The sequence below is a fragment of the Somniosus microcephalus genome, chromosome 14 (genome assembly GCF_052327205.1).
Source record: "Somniosus microcephalus isolate GS21.2 chromosome 14, FLI_Smic_1.0, whole genome shotgun sequence".
NCBI lineage: Eukaryota > Metazoa > Chordata > Chondrichthyes > Squaliformes > Somniosidae > Somniosus > Somniosus microcephalus.
In genome coordinates, this window is record NC_141000.1 from 24,900,797 (window position 1) to 24,925,560 (window position 24,764).

At 49.3% G+C, this 24,764-nt stretch overlaps 1 protein-coding gene across 2 annotated transcripts in view; it reads left to right on the forward strand.

Moving 5' to 3' along the window:
* Nucleotides 1-5,337: 5,337 nt before the first annotated feature.
* LOC147107381 (E3 ubiquitin-protein ligase Midline-1) overlaps nt 5,338-24,764 on the forward strand; it is a 202,917-nt gene continuing 183,490 nt past the window's right edge. Inside the window, exon 1 of one of the 2 annotated variants that reach the window (XM_086006367.1) lies at nt 5,338-5,645. The gene's annotated coding sequence lies outside the window, so the exon portion shown is untranslated. The remainder of the gene's footprint in view (nt 5,646-24,764) is intronic. The other variant, XM_086006369.1, reaches the window with a different exon arrangement.

Below are 24,764 nucleotides of genomic sequence, written 5' to 3' on the forward strand. Positions count from 1 at the left end.
CACAGACTTCAGGAGTAACAAACAAACAGGACTTTACTATTCGAAGGTCAGGGCGAATCTGCCCTATAAATCATGCTACAGCACTTATATACTGGTGTGGTCACCGTCGGTATTACCGTATACAGAAGCCAAACAAGTAGTGCCACACCTAAAATAGTTCTCTTAAAGGTGAACGGTTACATACAATAGTCTCTTAAAGGTAGACGGTTACATACACTACACATGGGACTGTACCCCAACAGGAATCAGTGTCCATGAGATTGCATCCCATCGAGAATCAGTGCTCAAGGGTCTGTACCCCAACAAGAATCAGTGCCCATGGAACTGTACCCCAACAGGAATCAGTGCTCATGGAATTGTACCCCAGCAAGATTCAGTGCCCATGGGACTGTACCCCAACAGGAATCAGTGCTCATGGGACTGTACCCCAGCAAGATTCAGTGCCCATGGGACTGGCGCCCAACAGGACTCAGTGTCCATGGGACTGTACCCCTACAGGAATCGGTACCCATGGGACTGTACCCCTACAGGAATCGGTGCCCATGGGACTGTACCCCAACTGGAATCAGTACCCATGGGGCTGTACCACAGCAAGAATCTGTACCCATGGGTCTGTACCCCAACAAGAATCAGTGCCCATGAGACTGTACCCCAGCAGGAATCAGTACCCATGGGACTGTACCCCAGCAGGAATCAGTACCCATGGGACTGTACCCCAGCAGGAATCAGTACCCATGGGACTGTACCCCAGCAAGAATCAGTACCCATGGGACTGTACCCCAACAGGAATCCGTGCCCATGGGACTGTACCCCAGCAGGAATCAGTACCCATGGGATTGTACCCCAACAGGAATCCGTGCCCATGGGGCTGTACCCCAGCAGGAATCAGTACCCATGGGACTGTACCCCAGCAGGAATCTGTACCCATGGGTCTGTACCCCAACAAGAAGCAGTGCCCATGAGACTGTACCCCAGCAGGAATCAGTACCCATGGGACTGTACCCCAGCAGGAATCTGTACCCATAGGACTGTACCCCAGCAGGAATCAGTACCCATGGGACTGTACCCCAGCAGGAATCAGTACCCATGGGACTGTACCCCAGCAGGAATCAGTACCCATGGGACTGTACCCCAGCAGGAATCTGTACCCATGGGTCTGTACCCCAACAAGAAGCAGTGCCCATGAGACTGTACCCCAGCAGGAATCAGTACCCATGGGACTGTACCCCAGCAGGAATCTGTACCCATAGGACTGTGCCCCAGCAGGAATCAGTACCCATGGGACTGTACCTCAACAGGAATCCATGCCCATGGGACTGTACCCGAACTGGAATCAGTACCCATGGGGCTGTACCCCAGCAAGAATCTGTACCCATGGAACTGTACCCCAACAAGGATCAGTGCACTTGGGACTGTACCCCAGTATGAATCAGTGCCCATGGGACAGTACCTCAGCAAGAAGCTGTACCCATGGGACTGTACCCCAGCAGGAATCAGTGCCCATGAGACTGTACCCCAACAGGAATCAGTGCCCATGGGACTGTACCCCAACAAGAATCTGTACCCATGGGACTGTACCCCAACAGGAATCAGTGCCCAAGGGACTGTACCCCAACAAGATTCAGTGCCCGTGGGACTGTACCCCAACAGGAATCAGTGCCCATGGGACTGCACCCCAACAGGAAAGTGCCCATGGGACTGTACCCCAGCAAGAATCAGTGCCCATGGGACTGTACCCCATCAGAGTCAGTGCCCATTGGACTGTACCCCAGCAAGAATCAGTGCCCATGGGACTGTATCCCAGCAAGAATCAGTGCCCATAGGACTGTACCCCAACAAGATTCAGTGTCCATGGGATTGTACCACAACAGGAATCAATGCCCATGGGCCTGTACCCCAGAAAGATTCAGTGCCCATGGGACTGTACCCCAGCAAGATTCAGTGCCCATTGGACTGTACCCCAACAGGAATCACTGCCCATGGGACTTTACCCCAACAGGAATCAGTGCCCATGGGACTGTGCCCCAACAAGAATCAGTGCCCATGGGACTGTACCCCAACAAGAATCAGTGCCCATGAGACTGTATCCCAACAAGAATTAGTGCCCATGGGACTGTACCCCAGCAGGAATCAGTACCCATGGGACTGTGCCCCAGCAGGAATCAGTGCACTTGGGACTATACCCCAGCAAGAATCTGTACCCATGCGACTGTACCCCAGCAGGAATCAGTGCCCATGGGACTGTATCCCAACAGGAATCAATGCCCATGGGACTGTACCGCAACAGGAATCAGTGTTCATGGGACTTTACCCCAAATGGAATCAGTACCCATGGGGCTGTACCCCAGCAAAAATCTGTACCCATGGGACTGTACCCCATCAGTAATCAGTGCCCATGGGTCTGTACCCCAACAAGAATCAGTGCCCATGGGACTGTACCCCAACAAGAATCAGTGCCCATGGGACTGTACCCCAACAAGAATCAGTGCCTTTGGGACTGTACCCCAATGGGAATCAGTGCCCATGGGACTGCACCCCAACAAGAAAGTGCCCATGGGACTGTACCCCAGCAAGAATCAGTGCCCATGGGACTGTACCCCATCAGAGTCAGTGCCCATTGGACTGTACCCCAGCAAGAATCAGTGCCCATGGGACTGTATCCCAGCAAGAATCAGTGCCCATGGGACTGTACCCCAACAAGTTTCAGTGTCCATGGGATTGTACCACAACAGGAATGAATGCCCATGGGCCTGTACCCCAGCAAGATTCAGTGCCCATGGGACTGTACCCCAACAGGAATCACTGCCCATGGGACTTTACCCCAACAGGAATTAGTGCCCATGGGACTGTGCCCCAGCTGGATTCAGTGCACTTGGGACTGTACCCCAGCAAGAATCAGTGCCCATGGGACTGTACCCCAGCAAGAATCAGTGCCAATGGACTGTACCCCAACAGGAATCAGTGCCCATGGGACTGTACCCCAGCAAGAATCAGTGCCCATTAGTCTGTACCTCAACAGGGATCAGTGCCCATTGGACTGTACCCCAGCAAGAATCAGTGCCCATGGGACTGTACCCTAACAGAAATCAGTGCCCATGGGACTGTACCCCAGCAAGAATCAATGCCCATGGGACAGTACGCCAACAGGAATCAGTGCTCATGGGACTGTACCCCAGCAAGAATCAATGCCCATGGGACAGTACGCCAACAGGAATCAGTGCTCATGGGACTCTACCCTAACAGAAATCCGTGCCCATGGGACTGTACCCCAACAAGAATCAGTGCCCATGGGACTGTACCCCAACAAGAATCAGTGCCCATGAGACTGTATCCCAACAAGAATTAGTGCCCATGGGACTGTACCCCAGCAGGAATCAGTACCTATGGGACTGTGCACCAGCAGGAATCAGTGCACTTGGGACTGTACCCCAGCAAGAATCTGTACCCATGTGACTGTACCCCAAATGGAATCAGTACCCATGGGGCTGTACCCCAGCAAAAATCTGTACCCATGGGTCTGTACCCCATCAGGAATCAGTGCCCATGGGAATGTACCCCAACAAGAATCAATGCCCATGGGACTGTACCCCAGCAAGAATCTGTACCCATGGGACTGTACCCCAGCAGGAATCAGTGCCCATGGGACTGTACCCTAACAGGAATCAATGCCCATGGGACTGTACCGCAACAGGAATCAGTGTTCATGGGACTTTACCCCAAATGGAATCAGTACCCATGGGGCTGTACCCCAGCAAAAATCTGTACCCATGGGTCTGTACCCCATCAGGAATCAGTGCCCATGGGAATGTACCCCAAGAAGAATCAGTGCCCATGGGACTGTACCCCAACAAGAATCAGTGCCCATGGGACTGTACCCCAACAAGAATCAGTGCCCTTGGGACTGTACCCCAGCAAGAATCTGTACCCATGAGACTGTACCCCAACAAGAATCAGTGCCCATGAGACTGGGCCCCAGCAACAATCAGTGCTTTCAAGAGAGGCAGGGAGAAGTGGGGAAGGAACACATTAATATATGCAGTACTGTCCTGTGAGCATTTGTGTGACACCTCTTCCTTACATAGGTTAAGTGAACCAGCTCAAGAACTTAGTAGTCATTGTAGCAAACAAAACTGATTGACAGTACAGCGATTCAATCAAATGGCACGTTAAGATCAGGAGGGACATGACTAAATGTTTTTGCAAACCCATAAATTATCCCATGATCTCAGCAATTTCTTTCTTTGTAGAGCTGAGTGCATTATTCCAGAACCTATCCGACTGGTTATTTCCAGGTCAAGTTACCACGGTGATGCTCAATGATTAAAATGATTGATGAATGTCAGCCATGGCTCAGTGGTAGCAATCGGAGTCGGGAATTTATGGGTTCAACTCCCCACTCCTGAGACATGAGCACATAATCCAGGCTGACACTTCAGTACAGTACCAAGGGAGTGCTGCACTGTCGGAGGCGTCTTTTGGATGAGACGTTAAACCGAGGCCTTACCTGCCATCTCAGGTGGATGTTAATGATGCTATGGCACTGTTTCAAAGAAGAGGAGGAGGGTTCTCCCCGTGTCTTGGCCAATATTTATCCCTCAACCAACATCTCTAAATTATCTGGTCCTAATCTCCTTGCTGTTTGTGGAACCTTGCTGTGTGTGAATTGGCTGCCGTGTTTCCTACATTGTAACAGCGACTACACTTCAAAAGTACTTCATTGGCTGCAAAGCACTTTGGGACCGCCTGAGGTGGTGAAAGGTGCTATATAAATGCAAGTTCGTTCTTTTCTTTTATTGATGGAATCAGGATCCCAAGTGTAAACTGAACTAATATTTGTCTTTTTTTTGTGTGTGGATTTTGGCAGTTAACAATTGTGAACTGGTGATCTCATTAACCTTGAAGCAGCCAGTGACAGTTTGAACGACCCCCCCGGGAGGACAGGGGTGTGTGATTTAGTTCCATTTCCACAGTGCAACCACCTGCTATAGCTTTTTACTTGCTGAATTTAAATCAAGGGGAGATGGAAGCACTGTCGCAAGAACAAGCAAGGGAAGGCTCCACTATCGTTCCCGACAGGCCCCGAGACATTTCGGTCCAAGTTTATCATTTGATTCATAACCACAGACACTTTCAAAGTTTTGCCACAGGCCAGTCTGGTTTTGTGTTCATTTAGGAGATAGTTTTAAAGACAGAGATACAGCAACTTACCATATCTCCTCCCCTTTTGCTAGCTCGTGCCTTTCATCTCAGTTGCCCTTTATCTTGCAATACCTTTCAAACCTTCCCTAATCCCAGAGTAGACATGTTAGCCTCCTCCCCCTGCGCCTGATTGGCGAGGCTCAATCAGAGCCTCTTTCAGTTTGTTGCAGCTGATCAGATCTTGGGTTTCAAACGAGGGAAGCAGCCTGCTATGTCCCCCTCTTCCTGACTTCTTCTCACAGACCAGAAGCTAAGGCTGCCGTGACCGTGTGGGCATGGAGCAGTTTCCCAGCGCAAAGTTTAAACAAAGAATGTGAGAAGCTGATAGACCTGTGTGTGGGGGGAAGCGAATGGATCTAACCCTCCCCCTTGTGCCAAGTTTTTCTTTATTGTGACTGCAGACTTCTTCGTACACTGTGGATAATGGGATTCTGAAGATGAAGCAGGTACGGTTATTCTGACAAAGTGCTATTGTGGCACAGCTCTCTGGGCTCTTTTAAAGCTTTGCCATTTGATTTTTGCGTCCGCCTGCCTTGCCAACTGAAGCACTTTTGCAGCGCACTGAATATTGCTGTTAACTGCAGCAAGTGAACGGAATCACCGGCCGAAAGTCCCTGTCAGTTAATTAGTGGCCGGCCAGTCGGAAGTCTAGCAAGTTTTTTTGTGTGTGTTGTCTGGGGCCCTTTGATCACTTGTGTGGCAAATAGACGTGCAGCGTCTCCATGGCAACCCATGCTTGCAGGTTGGTGGGAACAGAAAGGGTTCTTCAGCATAGACAAAGAGCAGTTTGTTAGCATACTGGATTTTAAACAGTGGTGCGGAGCTGTGCAGCCGGTGAATCACTTCACAGTACTTAAAGTAGAGGTGTGAGTTTTAAGGATTCTGGCTGAGAGTTTATTTTGCGAGGCCCAACTTTGTTTCTACTTCATTTCAGGAGCTGGGGTGGAGGATGGGTTGGAGCATTGACTTCTCATTTGAAACGTATAAATTGTAAGTCTCTGTACAGCCACAATCATACAGTGAAGAGTTAGCCACCGTGCAAATGACTCAGAAATTCCTGTACTTTTGCTTAAGCTGGTGCCTGTGATCCAGTGTTGCTGTACTGATTGCCTTTAGTCCAGTTATTTGAGGCCGTGTTGGTTACATTCTGTGATGATCTAATGGCACTTATTCCGATAGCAATGGTTCATTACCATTCACGCTCCTTTTAGACTAGATCTAACATGAGTGTGATCTGCATTCATTCCACTCCGCATACCCCACACTCCTTAGAAAGTTCATTATAATTTATTTTAGTATCTTTATCAAAGATAAAAGTATGGCTGTCTGAAACAGGCCAGCATAGTTTTTCATAAGTCTGCGTGAAATGATTCTGAAAAATAACTTTCCGATGCCTGGATAGGTGCATGTGCTTGGATTTGATTCTTTATACATTTAGAGGAATTGGAACTCCGTCCACTGGACCTTTTCATACACTTGTTTCAAACTGGTCTTGTTCCAACTTGGCTTGCAGTTTTTTTTTAAATTTCTGCTTGATTGTGCAAATTCTTGTGTTTGGGCTTCGGGCTCGAGCACACTCGAGTCTTGTGCACTATTGTGTGTGATTCTCTTGGCAACCTGCAGAGGTCAGGCAGTGGATAAAGCAGCAGCAGTGTGTGAGTGAGTGAGTGAGCTCCCTCCCCCCGCAACACACACATCACACGTAAGCTGTCTGGAGCTTATCTCTGTTGTTTGAGTTTACTATAAGGAGCAAGGAAGGGAAAGAAAAAGGAACACATCAGAAGAATTTACAGTGCTTATAGAGCAACGACTTGGGGTTGAGGGAGGCAAATACAATTCACAAAATTCTCTCTAAACTCAGAATATATTTGGATAGATATCCGCAATACATAGGCTTCTTTGCTGCTCCTTTCTGGGAGGGAGAGGTGTATTTCTGGATTGATCCTTTATCCAAATATTAGTCTTCACTGAATCCAAAACTCTATGTGTGGGGCTCAAGTGTCCGCTGTGGCTCACTGGGCAGCACTCTCCTCTCAACAGTCAGCAGGCTGTGGGTTCCAGTCCCACTCCAGAGACTTGAGCACATACTTCAGGCTGACACTCCACTGCAGTACCAAGGGAGTGCTGCACTGTTGTAGGTGTCATCTTTCGGATGAGAGATCAATCCGAGGCCCCGACTCCCCTCTCCAGTGGATGCAAAAGATCCCATGGGGCTATTCAAAGAAGAGCAGGAAGAACTGGAATTCTCTCTGGTTTCCTGGCCAATATTTATCCCTCAACCAACCTCACTATAAACAGATAATCTGGTCATAATCGAATTGCTGTTTGTGGGACCTTGCTGTGCACACGTTGGCTACTGTGTTTCCTACATTATAATGGTGACTATAGTTCAAAATGTACTTAATTGGCTGCAAAGTGCTTTGGAACATCCTGAGGTCATGAAAGGCGCAATATAAATGCAAGTTCTTTCTTTTATATATTTAGATAGCTATCATTGTCAATATGTAGGCTTCTTTACTGCTCCTTTCTGGGAGAGAGAGGTGTCAATCCAAAAATTAGTCTTCACTGACTTCAGCATTATATGTGTGGGACTCCTAACAAATACCACATATTCCGATAACCAGCGCTTGTGGCTGGGGTGTGTGTGAGGGGTGGGGGGAGGGGGTGGGGAATGGAGACAGAGAAATGTATAATGAAATACACTGGACTACTAAGCATGTGAGTTACTTTCTAACCTTGGTAAGCCCAGAAACGCTGTCTACGGAGGTCACGGTCCATCATCAAAGACCCTACCCACCCCAGCCACGGTCTGTTCGCCCTCCTGCCATCTGGGAGACGCTACAGATGCATCCGCACCCGTACGACCAGATTTAGGAACAGCTTCTTTCCCAGGGCTGTCATCCTACTGAACTCTACAAATAAACTCTAAAGCCTGCACATCTGCCAATGCACTTTATTATGGTTATGTTTATGTTAATATACTACAAGCCAAATGTATGTTGAATGTTTAAATGTCTTAATCCAAATGTACACTCTCGGGAGCCGCAAGCCTACATTTCGTTGTAGTGCACTTGTGCACTAACAATGACAATAAAAGTTGATTTGATTTGAAGCAACTGGCCTGGGCTGCAGGTCACCTTAGTACGGTACAGCATCATCCCGTGCTACCAACCCCTCAGTTGTTTTCTGGGCAATACCACCCACTCTTCTCTCTGTCTCCATTCCTGCAACGCTGGCAGCTACTCTCCTCTTTGGGCTTTCCTCTGTTGCCGATAATAGGTTTTGTCTCCAATGAAATGTTCATTCAGGCCGAACACCTTCCAAAAAAAAAAATCTTTTACTTGCAGAGTAATGAACAACTTACAAAAACTTTGTCCTGAGGTTTTTTTTTCGTTGGAGTGGAGATTTCCTGCATGGTTCCATTCATGGGTACACAGTGGGATAAAACTCAAATCTGACACATTCTCAATACTCCAGCCCGTTGAGCGCCTCGCCACAAGTCAGCAACTGTCCTGGGTTTCCCTCCTTTTGAATGAAGGCTGTGGGGTATTCAGTGCAGACTTGGCAGAACAATAGCCGCAAACGGAGATGGCCAGCTACAGACATTGTAAAGAAATCCACACACAGCCTTTGCAGGCTTTAATCTCACTCATATTTCCACATAGGCCCAACTCCCCATAACGTCCAGTAACGCACTCCTTAACCCCTGCTCCCTTCCTCAGACAAACTACTTGCTTGATTCTGAGGTTTTTATTTTAATCAGTCTGCTTGAAGTTAAAATGGAACCATTTTCCAGAGAAGTCTATTTTTTTTCCATGTAGTCTAATTTTGTTTCCCTCACATAAACTATCCTACAAAAATATCCAAAGCTAGAAACTCAGGATGTATTGGAAAGCTGCAATTATTGTTTTTGGATGGTTGCCTACATAAAATCATATCCTTCACCCTATCAGTTAAAGCAGGTTTGCCTTTTCCACGCATTTCCCTCTTTTTCGGAAAGTGTTTATGGAGAGCCGCTCAATGTGGATTTATTCATTGGGATTGGATTGAAAACTGACGCCTCTTGTTTTCCGCGTCGCCAGGGATGCGGAGTGGGAGTTTCGGCTGATGTGGCCATCTTGTCGATTTGTAGCTGGAAGTCCAAGGCAGTGCCTGTGTTGGGACAGTTCATTTAATACCTCTTGATGCACCAATTAAATTGGGGCAGGCCTAACTTTAATCTCTGGGGGAATCTCAGTTGGTTTCACTTAAAGTTTCGGGTACCTAGTGTTTTAAGGAAAGTGTTTTAAAAGTGCCCCATTCCAGATGTCGAAATCTCGACTCCGAGTAATCTATATTTCCACACAGAGACTTGATCACTTCATCGAGGCTGGCACTGCAGCACAAATCCCTCAACCAACATCACTAAATCAGATGATCTAGTGCTGTCTTTCGGTTAAACCGAGGCCCCGTCTGCCCTCTGGGGGACGTAAAAGATCCCATAGCACTATTTTGAAGAAGAGCAGGTGTCCTGGGCCAATATTTATCCCTCATCCAACATCGCTAAAACAGATGATCTGGTCATTGGCCCAGAAATTCGGGTCTCCACGGGTGAGTACGTACGGGGTACTCACCCGTAGGCCGAATGGAAGTGCCGGTTTTCTGCATGCACTGCGCATGCGTGGGAAACCGGCACTTCCGATCCTCTGAACGAAGGGGTTCAGAGGTCGAACGCGCGTGCAGGAGAGGCTGCGCATGCGCTTTGAACTTAGTTTTTTTTTGCAGGTTTTCCGGGATCGTAAGCCTGCAATATTTAGAAATGTAAAAAGTAGGCGTAAGGCCTGCTTTTTACAAGGTAAGTGGTCAATTAATTAAAATTAAAACATTTTTTCCACAGGTTTATTATTTTTAAATACTTTAAAGCAAGGTAAGTTTATTTTTAGCCTGGTTAGAATATAAAATTATTTTTTTCAAAAATTCAAATTATTGTTTAAAATAGTTATTTAATGTAATTTATTTGAAGGTTTACTGCTATTTTGGGGCCGTAGTATTCATAAGTTTTGACAGGTCTTCCTGTCAATCTTATGAATGGGTTTTTCCCTCCTCCGATTGGCTGCCCATGGCTCACGTGATCCCAGGGGACGCATCGCACTAACTATGCCCCTGGGATACGCAAGTACAGCGCGCCGGCAGCTGGGCCAGGCCCCGGAGCGGAATTCCACGGGGCCCTACAGCTCAACTGCCGGCGCGCAAGGTAAGTGCAGGTCGGGGGCTTGCACCCACGGGAAGCCCCCGACCCGAATTTCTGGGCCAATATCTCATTGCTGTGTGTGGGAGCTTGCTGTGCGCAAATTGGCTGCTGTGTTTCCTACATTAACAACAGTGACTACACCTCAAAAATACTTTGTTGGCTGTAAAGCGCCTTTGAGACGTTCTGAGTTCATGAAAGGTGCTGTATAAATGCAAGTCTTTCTTTCTACCTCTCAAGTTTACAAGCATGACTGTCGTGCAAAACCTGCGGATTCCTTTGGAAAAACTTTTGATCTGTTTGATCACAGATACAGACACAACCAGAATGATACAGGTCTGACAGAATTAATAGCAAACAATTAAAACACAGTCGCGATGTAAGGGAGGTTGAATTCTACATTAACATGTAATGGTCAATGTAGCTGTATGATTTATGGATGGTATATGTTCATGTCATGTGAAAGCCGTTCTAAACATTGCTTTACTGACTAGCAGCCTCAACGATCAAGCACCACAATCAGTTATATTTTAAAAAAATGAATTCTTGGGATGTGGGCATCACTGACAAGGCAGGCATTTATTCCCCCATCCCTAACTGCCCTGAGAAGGTGGTGGTGGTGGGCCTTCTTCTTGAACCCCTAGTGGCTTGATGTGACCATCTTGCTGATTGCAGCTGGAACTCAAAGGCAGTGCCTGTATTGGGACAAGTAATTTAATACCGCTTGATGCATCAATTAAAATGGCCAACTACATGGCTTGCTAAACTCTCCCCAAAAAATTCTTTCAACCTCTCCCTTCGTCCTTTTTAGTGATGATGTCAAATTCATGCCAGAATCAGTTTGCGCACCAAGAAAGGTTTGGAAGTTCCATGCCACGAGATTTGCATTAGACAGTTATCTCAGCCAGCAGTGAACTTCCACCTTGGTACCTGGACTAAATATTTCCGCTCCATGTCAACAGGCCGATGGCTGCGATTCGGTTTCAAACTTCTATCAAACTTGACTTCGTACCACCAGTATGAACCAGGCGAATAAAGTGGCTGGGTGATGGTGGTCTTCACACAGCTCATTGACTGACGGGTTCAAAGAAGAAGACTGCTACCATCATCTCTAAAAAATGCAATCATTAACTTACCCATTATAAATCGCCAGTGCTGACAGACACACCACGGCCTTGAAACCATGAACAGATGGAGACATCATTTAGAAATTAAGCCAAAATAAATGACGGGCTTCTCCGGGGAGATCTCTGTCCCTTTTTGCACGTTTGAAAAAAGGTTTCTGATACCCCGACTGTTAGTGCACAGAGTAAATAACGCTCATATAACCAAGGTCTCCATAAGTACATTGTCCTTCAAATTCTTGAGGCCTTTGGCAGCTTGCTTGTCATCTGAAATTAATATAATTTAATTTAGACATTAATAAACCTTTTTTTTAATGTGTTCCATATGTTATGCTCATGATCCATCACAATATTAAGCAATAAATCTGCGGGGAACATTAAGATACATTTGAGGAGACCAAGTTGCCTCAGAGACAAAACAGCGTTTGGCCAGAGGGCAGACTACAGTTAAAATTATTTAATCCATTTCTGGCTTGAGAAAGTCAGCTTTCATTAGATGTAAAGAGGGGCTGATGGAATATAAAGTACAATTTATAAAACTGCACTCCTCTCCGGCAAGTCTGTAAGCTGACAGTGACACAGGTGGCTCGTCGATGGGTTGGCTTCTAGGGTTGAGTGCCAGGGTCGCCTGTTGGTCATTCGTAGCTGACATAGTTGACATGAGAAAGAAGAATGAGCCATGGCTGACACCTCCCTCTATCTTTCTCCCCATTGCCTCATTCACGTAGGTCATAGAAACATAGAAGATAGGAGCAGGAGTAGGCCATTCGGCCCCTCGAGCCTGTTCCGCCATTCAATGCGATCATGGCTGATCATCCAATTTCAGTACCCGGTCCCTGCTTTCTCCCCATACACCTTGATCCCTTTAGCCTTAAGAAATATATCCAACTCCTTCTTGAATATATTTAATGTATTGGCCTCTACTGCCTTCTGTGATAGAGAATTCCACAGGTTCACCACTCTCTGGGTGAAGAAATTCCTCCTCATTTCTGTCCTAAATGGCCTACCCCTTATCCGCTAACTGTGGGTGAGAGGGTGCGAGGTGATCCTCCAGGCTTTTAGCTGTGCTTCTGAGATTGCTGCTAGGGTGTGCAAGATTGGCCCCTTTCCCTGTGTGGGTGGCGGTAGGGGGGAGTATATGTGACCTCCTCCCGGTGCTAGCTTGGGGGAAGCACAACCGAGTTCAGGTGCTCAGTGGATGAGGTTTTTATGAGCATGTACCCAGCTCCAACCAGTCCTTGGCAACACTTACTGGTGCCCCAACATACTGCACTACAGCATTCATTTGATTCTGTGACAGGCCGAATTAGCCTTTTGATGAAAGGAAGCAGAGAAATACAGAGAACTTGCATTGAACTGGGAGTTCATTCATTTGTAGTTCATTAGTACAGACATTTGGAATATTACTCAAAGGCTTTAATGCTGTGGGAAGGGACGCTGAAGATCTTAACTGAAGACGTTAAAGGTACAATACCTGCTCCTTAAAGGGGAAAAACATTACATTATTTTTGCCGGACTTGTTAACTGAGATGCAAAGCCTCATAATTAATGTTGCAATGTTGTCATTATGTCTGTCATTATGTCTGCCGTAAGAGCTAGATACCTGTGGAATATTTAGTGTATCTCTTTCTCTCTGAATAAAATGTTAGTTCATTCATTTTTAGTGATTGTGGAAATCATGTAGTTACCAATCACTGGTCATTGCACCCGAGTAACATCGGCTAACTCTGCTCCCATTGTCCAATGTCATGTTTAATTCCACATTGAGCAGCAACTGTTCCTGGACTGACTCCAGGACCAGCCTTCTCTTTCCCAGCCCGACCATCCTACCACAGCCCAGCCCGACCATCCTACCACTTCCCAGCCCGACCATCCTACCACTTCCCAGCCCGACCATCCTACCACTTCCCAGCCCGACCATCCTACCACTTCCCAGCCCGACCATCCTACCACAGCCCAGCCCGACCATCCTACCACAGCCCAGCCCGACCATCCTACCACAGCCCAGCCCGACCATCCTACCACAGCCCAGCCTGACCATCCTACCACTTCCCAACCCGACCATCCTACCACTTCCCAACCCGACCATCCTACCACAGCCCAGCCCGACCATCCTACCACAGCCCAGCCCGACCATCCTACCACTTCCCAGCCCGACCATCCTACCACAGCCCAGCCCGACCATCCTACCACAGCCCAGCCCGACCATCCTACCACAGCCCAGCCCGACCATCCTACCACAGCCCAGCCCGACCATCCTACCACTTCCCAACCCGACCATCCTACCACAGCCCAGCCCGACCATCCTACCACAGCCCAGCCCGACCATCCTACCACTTCCCAGCCCGACCATCCTACCACTTCCCAACCCGACCATCCTACCACAGCCCAGCCCGACCATCCTACCACAGCCCAGCCCGACCATCCTACCACTTCCCAACCCGACCATCCTACCACAGCCCAGCCCGACCATCCTACCACTTCCCAGCCCGACCATCCTACCACTTCCCAGCCCGACCATCCTACCACTTCCCAGCCCGACCATCCTACCACAGCCCAGCCCGACCATCCTACCGCAGCCCAGCCCGACCATCCTAACGCAGCCCAGCCCGACCATCCTACCACAGCCCAGCCCGACCATCCTACCGCAGCCCAGCCCGACCATCCTAACGCAGCCCAGCCCGACCATCCTACCGCAGCCCAGCCCGACCATCCTACCGCAGCCCAGCCCGACCATCCTACCGCAGCCCAGCCCGACCATCCTACCGCAGCCCAGCCCGACCATCCTACCGCAGCCCAGCCCGACCATCCTACCACTTCCCAGCCCGACCATCCTACCGCAGCCCAGCCCGACCATCCTACCACAGCCCAGCCCGACCATCCTACCACAGCCCAGCCCGACCATCCTACCACAGCCCAGCCCGACAATCCTACCACAGCCCAGCCCGACCATCCTACCACAGCCCAGCCCGACCATCCTACCACAGCCCAGCCCGACCATCCTACCACTTCCCAGCCCGACCATCCTACCACTTCCCAGCCCGACCATCCTACCACAGCCCAGCCCGACCATCCTACCACTTCCCAGCCCGACCATCCTACCACAGCCCAGCCCGACCATCCTACCACAGCCCAGCCCGACCATCCTACCACAGCCCAGCCCGACCATCCTACCACAGCCCAGCCCGACCATCCTACCACAGCCCAGCCCGACCATCCTACCACAGCCCAGCCCGACCATCCTACCACTTCCCAGCCCGACCATCCTACCACAGCCCAGCCCGACCATCCTACCACTTCCCAGCCCGACCATCCTACCACAGCCCAGCCCGACCATCCTACCACTTCCCAGCCCGACCATCCTACCACTTCCCAGCCCGACCATCCTACCACAGCCCAGCCCGACCATCCTACCACAGCCCAGCCCAGCCAGCTCGCAACCCAGGGTTTGGCCTCAGCCAAGGCCTACGCTGGATTCGTCACTCCCTCACCTGATCCAGGCCCTGACCTCTTCCTCGGCTCTCCCCCTCCCCCCACCTGACCCCACTACCCAACACCCCACTATGGTCCTATCCCCAGCCTCTGGCCAAAATATCAGTTTGTTTTAAAGAAGGTGTCTGGAGGCTAGTTTGTCTCTTTTGAAATAGTATAGTATAAGTTGTATGTATTTTTAAAATTGTAATATAGACAGTCATTACTAACATAACTTAAATTACTTGCACAGTTGGTACACGAGTATAAATCTTACTAGTGTAACTGTATTAACTGCTACATGCTCATTATAAATAAATTATTGAGGCAATAATGTACTTGATCATACTTAAATTTAATTACAAGGACAGTGAAATGAGTAGTTTTTAAGTACATAGTAATAACTTAATAATTACACTGTTATTAATGAAAATTATACATAACTTGATTTTGGTCATTGAACACTTCCTTAAGGGTCTTTGGGTGGTATGGGTGACTATGAAGGAACAGTGCTCTTAGATGTTGTTGTTTTGTTCAGTTGAGTCACTGCTGAATATTTGTAACCTGCAATCATTGTCTGACAACCCAGGCAACGGCACTGCCACCTCACCACAGAGTAGGCAAGTTGCATTGGAGTCCCTCTACACTCTTTCACTCCCGTGTAGAGTTGCCAACTCTGGTTGGACGCTACCCTGGAGTTTCACCTCCTGCCTACAACCGCCCCGCCCCCAGGCTCCCGCTATTGGTCGCCCGACATGTCCATCCGCACGACGCTCCGCCTTCCCTCGCCAATTGGAAAACGAGCAGACTCTTCGTTACCCGGTTAGACCATTCTTGATTGTCCGTCAGTCTTTTATCTCCATCTCCAATATTTTAATAACAAATAAATAAAAGTGTCCAAAGAAAATGAGATTAAAAAAAATGTTAACGTTTAACATCCCTATGATTTTTCTCCTTGGTTGCTCATAGCGGAGTCCTGGAGATTCATTTTCAATTCCTGGAGACTCCAGGGCAACCCTGGAGGGTTGGCAATCCTACTCCTGCATGTCTTTTACTCTGAAATGGACAGCCGTGTGAGTATGATGGGTGAGGGAATCTATAGAGGGGAGGGGAAAAAATCTAATCATCTATCATTGATTGTGGCATAAGTACACAGCGTAGGGCATGTATATAGGGTGCTAACGTCCACTGTAATTAAGGTGCTGGTATTGACTATTTGGTATCGAACATTACAGGTTTTATACCAAGCCTTTTGAGGTGCTAAATTAATGTTAGAAGGTGCAGAGGGGCTGCTGTCAATAGATATACAGTCCGTCCGTACGTTGTGTTCTGTCCCTCGAGTAGCTCTTAACTCAAATCTCATACACGAGATTCTTAAGCTACTTATTAGGGAAGAGTAGCTAAGTCGGTTACCCATTGCCTTCCTCAGGGTTTTTATCTTTTGAAATATCTTCTCCTAGTTGGGCTGCAACCAAGGCTAAAGAGCCCCACCCACCCTTTACAAGGGCGGGGGGCACCTGCACCCATCGGACAGAAGTGCCCCCACCGGACATCAGCCTAGTAAGATATACAGTATAATAAACTCCATTATCATTGTATCATGCGACCAGAGACTTGAGCACTAAAATCTAGGCTGACATTCTAGTGTAGTACTGAGGGAGTGCTACACTGTCGGAGGAGTCATCTTTTGGATGAGACATCAAACTAAGGCTCCGTTTGCCCCCTCAAGTGGGCGTAAAAGATCCCATGACACTATTTCAAAGAAGAGCAGGGGAGTTCTTCCCGATGTCCTGGCCAAATTTATCCCTCAACCAACATTACTAAAACAGATTATCTGGTCATTATCACATTGCTGTTTGTGGGCGCTTGCTGTGTGCAAATTGGCTTCCGTGTTTCATACAATACAGCAGCGACTACACTTAAAAAGTACTTCATTGGCTGTAAAGTGCTTTGGGATGTCCTGAAGCTGTGGAAGGGGCTATATAAATGCAAGTTCTTTCTTTTACTTTATCGGGATGGTAGGTGGCAATCTAGATGGACTGTGGTCTTTTATTGTCCTCTCCTATGTGGTAAAGTGATTGCTGTGCACATTGCCGTGCTCCCTGAGGTGTCCTCTCTGGTTAGTTGGCAGAAGCCCCCTTTTCTATACTGTTTCATTTTCAAATCCAACAGGGCAAGTGGCCTGACTATAATAAGACCTGTTGTAATCCATTCTCCTGACCTCTTGTCTCTTTTCAATATTGAGAATGAGCACCTGTATTCTCATCCAGCTCGGACTGGAAATGGAAGTGTTTACATAGGTCTAAAGCAAAGAGAATTCAGGATTTTTGCCAGTAAACCATTTAAAATTATGAATGAAAATATGCAAGGGGCTGAAATATCATTTTTAGAACATCCTTCTTTCATTGAATTGTGCATATAATTAGTTTTGCCCCAGGCTTATTTTAGTGGTTTTATACCAACATGCTGTGGGAAGAATAACCCACACACCCTGCCCATCAGTCACCACAGCTCTCTCCCAGAATGTTTAGTTTGATGGAGTGATTAGCGACAGTGTGGGTACTTCAGGTTTTCAATCGACCTGTGACTTCATCCTTCTGTACATGCACAGTGTTGGCTCCCCTACTGTAAATGCTGCACATTACCACTTCCAATATTAGCACATGGAAAATGTAAATGTTAGCGCTGTGCGTTATCTGAACTCGGGAGTGTTAGCGCTGTGCGTTATCTGAACTTGGAAGTGTTAGCCTCGAGTGTTATCTGAACTCGGGAGTGATAGCACTGTGCATTATCTGAACTCGGGAGTGTTACTGCTGAGTGTTAACTCGGGAGTGTTGGCGCTGTGCATTGTCTGAATTCAGGAGTGTTAGCGCTGTGCATTGTCTGAACTCGGGAGTGTTAGCGCTGTGCATTGTCTGAACTCGGGAGTGTTGGCGCTGTGCATTGTCTGAACTCGGGAGTGTTAGCGCTGTGCATTGTCTGAACTCGGGAGTGTTAGCGCTGAGTGTTATCTGAACTCGGGAGTGTTAGCGCTGTGCATTGTCTGAACTCGGGAGTGTTAGCGCTGTGCATTGTCTGAACTCGGGAGTGTTAGCGCTGTGCATTGTCTGAACTCGGGAGTGTTGGCGCTGTGCGTTTTCTGAACTCGGGAGTGTTGGCGCTGTGCGTTGTCTGAACTCGGGAGTGTTAGCGCTGTGCGTTGTCTGAACTCGGGAGTGTTAGCGCTGTGCATTGTCTGAACTCTGGAGTGTTGGCGCTGTGCATTGTCTGAACTCGGGAGTGTTGGCGCTGTGCATTGTCTGAACTCTGGAGTGTTGGCGCTGTGCATTGTCTGAACTCGGGAGTGTTAGCGCTGAGTGTTATCTGAACTCGGGAGTGTTAGCGCTGCGCATTGTCTGAACTCGGGAGTGTTAGCGCTGTGCGTTATCTAAACTCGGGAGTGTTAGCGCTGTGTGTTATCTGAACTTGGGAGTGTTAGCGCTTAGTGTTATCTGAACTCGGGAGTGTTAGCGCTGTGCATTGCCTGAACTCGGGAGTGTTAGCGCTGTGCATTGTCTGAACTCTCTAGCCTGACTGACAGTGACTGGATGAGGTTACACATTGAACCTAGCCATGTAGAGAACTTCAATGAAGTGCTGAGAGTCTACAGCTTGACTGAATCAAATTACATATTACACAATGTCGGGTCATTATTGTCCTGCCACATCCTGGCAGTGCCAATACAGAATCTTGTTAATTACATCCGGCAGTGTCACTAAACACAGCCCTTCTCCCTCTGTGCCAAGACCGACATTTATTGTCCATTCCGAGATGCCCTGAGAAGGTGGTGAAGGGACCCCTTTTTGTATTGCTCTAAGACCTGAGCCCGTGGTATAGGCTCCCGATGTGCCAGTCTTATGCAGCTGGCTGCAACCCAAAAGTAAAGTAGCTGGGTTCCAGCCAGACCAGTGGTTTGAAGTGCCCATTTTTACCACATCTCCCTGAACCCTGGCAAGTTGGTTGTGTGAGTCCTTCACGTTGGGAACTGGTGGCACTCGCATGATATAAAAACACATGAAGATTTAATAGGACATAGCTGGGACCATCGACAGAAACCAACTGGTGGCCTAGGGAAAATTGCAGCTTGGAAATTTTAGTTTGGAGTTTGCCTCCATTGCCTTCCAGGAGTCGGGGAGGAGCTTAGAATTTTTCTTTGGGACCTTATTTGTGCTTGGGATGTGAGCAGCACAGGTAAGGCAGTATTTATCTCCTATCCCTAGTTGCCTTGAAGGCATTAGGAATCAACCTCATAGTTATCTGATGCCAGCCCCTGAATGACCAGATTTGAATTCACGACTGCTGAGTCTCTAGTCCAGTACCAGAGCCATTGGGCTGCCATAACCGTTTGTATGTTGATTGAGCCCCCGAACGAATCTGCTTAAGGACTCAAATAATCTTTTCTCATTCCAACCTTCTATTGATAGCAGCATACTTTGTGCTGTGTTGTGTTCCAACAGGAGTGTTCTGTATTTTAAAAATGGTTCATTCCTCGTACATGCTTAGCAGGACCACAATGAATCATCGTTCCATCGATTGGGATGTTGGAATATTAGCGTCAGTATATGGAACGGAGCATCATTGTGACCTGTAGAATAGAGAGAGGTACAGAAACAGCAAAGGACCCTGGCAGAGACTAATTACTAGCTCCCGCTCGAACCTACTCTTTACAACCTTGGTGGTGTCCTCTGCATTGGATCTTGACCGAGGCTTCTCTGTTAAAATAAAAATCAATTGTTTATTATTTATAGCACTGATCATTCTTGCAACTTCATCACATGTAACTAGAGAGGAGCTGGTGATCCAAGGTCATGGCAGACGGTAGCATTCTATCTTATACCAAATAGTTAGGAAAGAGTGGCTGCTACCTGTCAGGAATTGCAGGCGCTGGATATTTTTCAGGCACTAATAAAATGACACTTTATGTTCAACTTCTGCCCAAACTAGGTGTTATGTCTGACATTGGTGATAGGTACTCGATTGCCTTGGCCTGAGCACATGGAGTTTGATAGTGCTGTTATCATGGTATTGTGTATAGGTATTCGATTGCTTTTGCCTGGGAGTGTGTGTGTGGAGCAGCCATTAAAAAAGCAACATGAACTGAACTCTGCTTACGGTCTCTGGATTATCTTTGCAAACGCAACATTTGGCGACAAGGATGGCTGAAATCTCTCTTCCACCACCTCCTCCCTTCCTTGCACTACCCGGTGAGCCGCTGATCCCATGGGTTCACTGGTTACAGTCCTTTGAAACCTATCTCATTGCTCTTGGACTAGAAAATGTGAGTACATCACGGAAAAAGGCACTGTTATCCCATTGCTTGGGAGCGGAGGGCCAGCGTGTTCTTGGGACATTATGCACAGCAGACTCAATTCAAACATATGATGAGGCTGTGGCTCTGTTAAGCACACACTTCTCTGCCCCACAAAGTGCCCTCCTGCGGCGATTCATTTTTAGACAGCGTCACCAACTCCCCGGCGAGTCTGTGCATCAATACGTGGCTAATTTGAGGGGGTTAGCTAGCTCGTGCAAGTTCAGTGCACTACAAGACGAGATGGTGCATGATCAACTAATGGAGCACACCAACAACGTGAGAGTGCATGAAAGACTGTTACTCGAGTCCGACGATCTGTCGTTGTCACAGGCAGTCAACATTGCCTTTCAAGTGGAGTCTGCAGCCGAATGTGCAGCGAAACTAGCACACACACCCAGTGACAGCGCCCTCGGCCCCGACAGCTCTGACACAGTAATGCTCGCGCGACGGCAGCAACGCGCACTACCGCGGCAACAGTGTGGAAACTGCGAATCTCGTTCACATGCTACCAGAGCGCAGAATTACCCCGCGCGCGGCCAAGCCTGTCGCAATTGTGGAAAACAAAATCACTTTGCCAATGTCTGCCGCTCTGCCCCGGTTGCTACAAATGAACACTCTCAGTCCTCAAGCACTATAATTCACAACGTGAGCTCTGGGCCAGTAGTGACTTTCAAGTCATGCACAATTAACCTGAATGATGTGTGCATTCCGCTGTTGTTGGATACCGGTGCCAGCGTCTCACTGCTGAATATGGACACATTCAAATGCTTTTTCAGCTCCCTGCCACACTCTGCGCCTTCCACTGCCCTTTGGTAATTCAAAAATTGGACTAGTGGGCTCAGTCAACCTCACTACGCTATGGAACAAAAGTTTTGCCAGATTTTTGTTTTCATGTGGCACGCCAAGGAGCTAACCTGATGGGACTGGATCTTTTCACTAACCTGGGATTTTTCTCTTAGACACCGGCGGGTCTGCATGTCGCCTCACCGTGGCACCAAACATGGCCAGCACTCTTCGAGGGTCTGGGCTGCCTGACTGCCTTCACCCACCAGCCCATGGTTGACTCCACCGTTACCCCCATCATTCAGCCACTGCATCGCATCCCGCTTGCTCTCCGTGACGGGGTCACAGCGGAACTAAAGCAGCTACTCACAGAAATCACAGAAACCCCACAGTGCAGATAGAGGCCATTTCGGCCCATCGAGCCTGCACCGACACATATCCCACCCGATCCCCGTAACCCCTACACCAACACATATCCCACCCTATCCCCGTAACCCCACATATTTAATCCCCCTAACACTAAGGGTCAATTTATCATAGCCAATCAACCTAACCCACACATCTTTGGACTGTGGGAGGAAACCGGAGCACCCGGAGGAAACCCACGCAAACACGGGGAGAATGTGCAAACTCCACACAGACAGTCACCCGAGGCCGGATTCCAACCCGGGTCCCTGGCGCTGTGAGGCAACAGTGCTAACCACTATGCCACCAGCTACTGGAAGCTGGCATCATCGAACCAGTTGATGCCTCCCCATGGGTCTCCAACCCGGTGGTCGCAACGAAAAAGTCAGGTGGTCTACGCGTCTGTGTCGATCTTCGAGCAGTGAATAAGGCCGTAATCCCTGACAAATATCCACTGCCCACGTCAGAGGCACTCACAGCGCAGTTCTATGGTTCCATCCTGTTCTCGAAACTGGACCTTCGACAGGGCTATCTACAGGTTCCCCTCCACCCCAGCAGCAGGGACCTCACTGCTTTTGTGACACATGCTGGCATCTTTTGGTACACCAGGATGCCATTTGGACTTAGCTCTGCACCCAGCTGCTTCCAAAAGGTGATGTCCTCTGTGCTCGCGGGCATTCCTGGGGTGGCCATCTACCTGGATGACATCGTCGTGCATGGGCCCTCGACCTCCACTCACGACGAACGCCTTCACAGAGTTTTCACGGCTCTAGCAAAACACAAGCTCACACTGAATGGCGAAAAGTGTGTCTTTGCTGTTTCAGAGATCGAATTTGTGGGGTTTCGGTTGTCGGCTGACGGTATATCCCCACTCCAGTCAAACGTGGATGCCATTCACAGCATCCCAGAACCCAGCTCTGCAGCACAGGTTGCCTCCTTCCTTGGCATGACTGGGTACTACCTGAAGTTTTTGCCCCAGTACTCAGCCACCACAGCCCCACTGCGCCAGCTCCTGCGAAAGGATGAGCCCTGGGTGTGGTCACAAGCCTGTACGGAAGCTGTTCGCCTCCTCAAATCGCAGCTCACGTCGCCTCCAGTGTTGGCTCACTTTGACGTCGCCAGCCCCACCCTCGTCGCCTGCGACGCGTCCGCTGCAGCTGTGGGGGCAGTGTTATCGCAGAAAAAAGAATGGAGTGGAGAAACCAATCGCCTTTGCCTCCCGAGCCCTTAGCCCCACCGAACAGAAGTACTCAGTAGGCGAGCGTGAGGCGCTGGCGTGCGTCTGGGCATGTGAGCGGTGGCCCCTGTACACGTATGGCCGTGCCTTCACCCTGCGAACCGATCACCAGGCTCTCACTGCCCTGCTGTCGACATCCGGCACGGGCCACAGACCACTGCGTCTACACCGCTGGTCTGACCGCCTCCGCCAATACAATTTCAGTCTCCAGTTCACACCAGGACGTGACAATGTTGTTGCAGATCTGCTCTCCCGCACTGTCTCTGCCCCAGCCCCACTCGTCGGGTCTGACCATGTGGAACAGGATATCGTCCAGATGCTGCACACGCCTCTCCAAACCACAGTCTCTCTCCAGGAGCTCAAAGAGGCCTCTGAACAGGATCCGGCCCTCTCCCAGCTGTGCACCTTCATCAGAGATGGCTGGCCTCGCAAGGTGCCTGAGGAACTGTCTGCCTACTCCAGAGTTAAAGAGGAGCTCTCCTGCTGGAATGACTCCTGTGTTGCACGTGGGCTCTGCACTGTGGTCCCAAGTGCCCTTCGTGCGCGTGTTTTATCCATGGCGCATGAGGGCCACTTGGGCATAGTGAAGCTCAAAACAACGATGCCGAGACCTAGTGTGGTGGCCGGGTATCGACAGGGAAATCGAGGCCCTGGTCAAGGACTGTGCAGCCTGCCTTGTAAGTGGCAAGACTGGCCACCAAGCTCCTCCACCCCTGCAACCCCTTGCCTGGCCCTCTCAGCCCTGGGAGCACCTGCAGCTGGACGTCTGCGGGGAGATCCATGGTGTCCCGCACCATCAACGGTTCCTAGTGGTGACCTATGACGTGCACTCAAAATGGCCAGAGGTCACTGCCGTGGGCTCCGTCACCTCTCGGGTCATCATTGATATCCTTGAGTCCCTCTTCTCCCGCTGGGGGCATCCAAAGGCCATCACCACAGACAATGGCCCCCAAATGGTCTCTTCGGAACTCTCCTCTTGAGAGCAAGGGCATCCGTCACATACGCACAGCGTACTACCACCCCGAGTCAAATGGGGGGGGGGGGGGTGGAGCGTTTTAACCAGACACTGAAAAATGGACTCCGAGCACACCTATCCCAGGGGTGTGCATTTGACAAGGCCCTCCTCCACACACTGCTGCACTACAGAGCCTCCCGGCATTCCACTACAGGGGTCTCACCCGCATCCCTCATGCTAGGCCGTGAGCTCATGCTGCCCCTTGGCAGGCTCCGCCCCTCGCTAGCTCAGAGCCCTGCTCCACCGGCTCAAGCCACAGTCGCTAGACAGCAGGAGAAGATGAAACTCCGCTTCGACCAGTCGAAGAGGGCCAAGGCGCCCAACATCTCAGTCTCCGATTGGGTCAGAGTCCGCAGGCCTCACTGCAACAATAAGATGGCGTCATTCTGGTCCTCCCCTCTCCAAATCAGCCGCCAACTTGGACCAGCCACTTTCTGCCTCACTGACGGCTCTCGGTGACATGCCAGCCACCTTCGGAAGGCGCCAGCACCCCCTGCTGCGGGATTATACGGACCTAATCCCCAAGCCTTACCCCCAGAGTGGCGGGATGCACATGTGGCTCAGCCAGCCAACCCTCAAGCAGATATTGTGCCTCAGCCTGCTCCTCACCAGTCCCCACTTCGGCCTGCTCTTCACCAGTCCGCACCTCGGCCTGTTCGTACACGTTCTCGCCCTGGCCACCTACAGGACTTTGTCACTACATTTCATGTTTGAAATTCTGTGAGGGGGGAGGAAATGTTATGTCTGACATTGGTGATAGGTACTCGATTGCCTTGGCCTGAGCACATGGAGTTTGATAGTGCTGTTATCGTTGTATTGTGTATAGGTATTCGATTGTTTTTGCCTGGGAGTGTGTGTGTGGAGCAGCCATTAAAAAAGCAACATGAACTGAACTCTGCTTACGGTCTCTGGATTATCTTTGCAAATGCAACAGTGGGACTAGTAGCACAGAA